The 4,058-nt window shown below is 32.4% G+C and overlaps 1 long non-coding RNA gene across 1 annotated transcript; it reads right to left on the bottom strand.

Moving 5' to 3' along the window:
* Positions 1-544: 544 nt before the first annotated feature.
* LOC114409541 lies at positions 545-3,487 on the bottom strand. The gene is made up of 2 exons (XR_003666109.1): positions 2,556-3,487; positions 545-2,441 (listed from the first exon to the last, which is right to left on the bottom strand). It is a non-coding gene; the product is annotated as an uncharacterized LOC114409541 (long non-coding RNA).
* Positions 3,488-4,058: the final 571 nt, after the last annotated feature.

The following is a 4,058-nucleotide window of genomic DNA, read 5'->3' as shown; positions in this document are numbered from 1 at the left end:
CTAAGAGTTTGATTTAAAATTTGGATTTAATAGTAAAAAATATTTTTTTAAATGTCAAACATTTTAAATATTTAATAAAAACTTCTTGCTAAGTTGGTAAGATAATGTAAACTTTTAGAATAAATCATGCATGAAGTCTATGCATTCATAAAATTTACTGTTTCATTTCATAAAAAATGTTTCTTAAGATAAAATAAGATTTAATAAGTTAATTAAATCACTTGAGAATTTCTATTAATATTAAAAGTATAATACAATAAATTATAAATATGAATTTAACATAATTTAAATGTAGCTAATGCGTGTGTTGCATTAACGGGAAATCTAGAAGGGGGCTTGAATAAATTATTTTCGAAATGTTTGCCCATTCATTCTTAAGATTCAATTAAAGTTAGTCCCTTAATCAAGATTCTCTCAAAATATTGATTATAAATATTTTTAATCAACGAAAACAAAGAATAAACAAATCAATGAAAAACATAGTATTATGCCCCATTTACATCAATTTCATTACCAAGATTGATTATCAAATCAAAGATTTAGAAAAAAAAAATCATACACAGGATTTATACTGGTTCAATTCTCAAGAGGACTTACATCCAGTTATTCTCAGAGACTCAGACTCCTTAGAACTTTTACAAATAGAAAATCATGTACAAACACTATGCACAAGTAATTCCCTAAAATTCTACTCTTTTCTTGAACCCTATAAGAGAAGGATCAGGAGTTGAAACCCTATCAACTCACACAAACACTTGATAGCCCTAATCAAGGTTAGAAACTAGAAAGAATTCAAAATTAGATTCAATACACTTGAATTTGCAAATCACAATATCTTCAAGTTCTTCCTTTCTTTCTCAAACCATGATGAAGAATGAAGGAATCTTGATCATCATAAATCTCTTGTTGAAATGCATATTGATTCCCTTAGATGACTCTAAGAAAGTGTTTTTCAAAAGATAAGATCAAATCAAGAGTCACTAATGAGAATGGACAAGGGAGGATATTTATAGTTTGAACAAATAAAACAGATCTAATCGATTATCAAATGTGGTAATCAATTATTTTGTTAAAATCCCTCTTGTTTCACATTTCCAAAATTAGGATAATCAATTCCAGATTGAGGTAATCGACTATCCCGAGCAAAGGGCTTTTCACGCTTCTATGGTTTTAGAATAATTAATTATTAAATGTGAATTGATTATTTCGAAAAATAGAGAGTTCCTAAGTTTCCAGATGCATGCAATCTTCTATGGTACAATTTCCTTATAAAAATGTGTTTATTTATTTACTCTTTTCTACTGTAAATGGTACAACATTTGGAAGATCTTGCATTTTCAACAAACTAAAACCTACCAACTACGCTTACTTCAACATTTGGTGGATATGACAAAGTTGTGGGTTCAAGAATTAAAAAAAGAAAAGGTAGTAAATATCTGCCTGAAAGTTGAATGTCTAATGCTCAATCCTCAAACCTACCAATATCATAATGTGACCCATGAGCAAAATCCACAAACCACTAACTCTCACGCTTCAAGCGGCATTAAATATTGGACAAAGGTTATATGAAATATACAGAAAAAAAATAAAATTCCCATACTATGCTTTTAATATTTGTAAAAATTAAAGCTACTTTTGTGCATAAATTAAAACAATTAGTTTCACCCAAAAAAAAAAAGCAATTAGTCAATAACTAAGCTGACCCGTTGCAAGACCACCTTTTCCTTTACCACATCTCCCTTTTAGAGGCCCCAAAGCATTATTCAGCCAATCTGCCATATCCAGCTTACCTTTACCTCCTTTCTCTAGCACCCCAACGCAAACTACAACCTTGTTTGTAGATTCATTTGTGCTAAAAACCATCATAGATTAGCCCTATTTATCAGCCATCATCAGTAAAACTTATAGACAATGGAGGAGAATAATTACAACCAAGAACAATTATACTGATAAACCACCAAAAAATCAAGCTCTTGAGCACCGATTATAGTATGCTAGCTCACAAAGTATTGTGTGGAAAAAGTAAAACTTTAAATTTATTTTCTATTTGTATCATTACTACTCTTGCTGAACCGATCAAGTGATTACCAGCCCTAGGTTGGGATGTTAAGTCCAACAACTCTTAAACGACTTACTTAACTTATTAAAATTTATGTTAGCAACCTATTATCATTTATCAGCAATTTCCCAAACCCAATAAATATAAAGAGGACCAAAATTCATCAAATATTAAGACAAGGAACCCAAAACGAAGATCTATTAGGTGGGTTAACTTTTTTCAAAAAGATGAGGCAAAACAATGAACCAAATTTGATTTTTAAGACTAATTATTGATGGAAATTTGTAGACAGGGACACACCTCAAATGCAACCAACCAATTGTTAATCCCTGATCCAAATACCTTATCAAAATGGTAAGTTGGTGGACTCCCATCCAAACAACTGCAAAATATTTTGAATTTCAATTTTCCAAATAGTATAAACATCATTGAAAATAATAAGCATGAGATTAAGAACATGATTAATATATGAAAAGATACAACAAAAATTCCTAACCAGCTCCTTTAGCTACCGCGTTCTGAACAATAGTGATTGGCACATAAGAAGCTTTTGATATCGGCAACACCAGCGCACACACCAGAAGGTTCAACCACTAGCTTATTCTCGCATTCTCCATAATGCACAAGTCCAACAAAGAGAGAATGATAAACATACGCATAGAGAAGAACGAGGAAAACAGATTAAGATCTCTCCATCGATAAGTCAACAAACATACCTGATAAAGGAAACCCTTCCATACAAATAAACATATACAATTTCACAAATCATACATTCAAGGAACTCCAGATTCATTATCAACAAAAATGATTTATCATCATTCTAGAAATAACAAAGGTCAGATTCCGCGAGAGGAATCTATAGCAAAAGGAACAGATTCCGCGAAGCTTGGAATTGGAATTGATTTGTGAATCGTAACAATATCACTAATGGTGAGAAGAGACAGAGACCTGGTACTCGTGGATGTTGAGGCAGCGGAGTTGGTTGTGCTGCCATTTTCCGGCGACGTAGAGGGAGCGACAGACGAGCTTGTTGAGCAATCCCCTCACCATTGTTGTTGCGGATTTGAAGATCGGAGACTCACACGATCAAAGTGAACTCAATTCGATTCGATTCTACGGTGAGAAAAGAAAAACATCTGCCTCTATGCTCCTTCAACGTTCAAGCAATGGTGGGGACTATGGTGGAATGACAGAATGGTGGTCGTTGGAGGAGAGGCTTTGGGGGATAGGCTTGTGGCAGAGATGGTGAGACTTTGAGTGTGGCGGCGCTGATTGTGGAGAGATTCACATCTGATGGGGGTTTGAGAGAAGAACAAGGCAGAAGTGGGCAATAGAGTACCGATGTTGTGTATATTTCTTAACTTGGTTTAAATCAAAATTCCATGTTTACGAGAGAAAAATAACATCAGTGATATCAAAATGGATGCTAATAAATATATACAACATCAGTGGCAATAGAGTACCGATGTTATGTATATTTCTTAACTTGGTTTAATTCAAAATTCCATGTTTACGAGAGAAAAATATCATCAATTCTATCAAAATCGATGATACACAACATCAGTTTTTATTTACAAAATGAATGTCAATAATTATTTTATTTATAAAAATATCACCACACTTTATGATAATATCGATTTTCATAAATCCGATATTAGAAGCATTTTTTTAATAGTGTTAATTTGAAAATGTCAATGGCTCGATTAGAATTTGATAATAGCAATAATATATAATAAGAAAATATTATATCTCTATAGCTTGTCTGTATGTGTGGGTTTTCCCAATCATGCAAAACATGTTATTAAGATCAAGCATCGAGTGTAAATTAGAACCTCATTATGACATTATTAAATCATAATAGCTTAACATACATAACATCACCTCCGTATCCTTGTTTGCTAGCTCTCTAGTAATATGCTTATGTTCTGGTAGGCAAACACTTTAAAGAAACTAATGTAGGATACCCTGCATTGGTAAAAGAAGAAATTAATACAATGAA

This window comes from Glycine soja, chromosome 4 (assembly GCF_004193775.1).
Source record: "Glycine soja cultivar W05 chromosome 4, ASM419377v2, whole genome shotgun sequence".
Classification (NCBI taxonomy): Eukaryota; Viridiplantae; Streptophyta; class Magnoliopsida; order Fabales; family Fabaceae; genus Glycine; species Glycine soja.
Note: the sequence above shows the minus strand (reverse complement) of the source record. Positions and strands in the feature narration are given on the sequence as shown.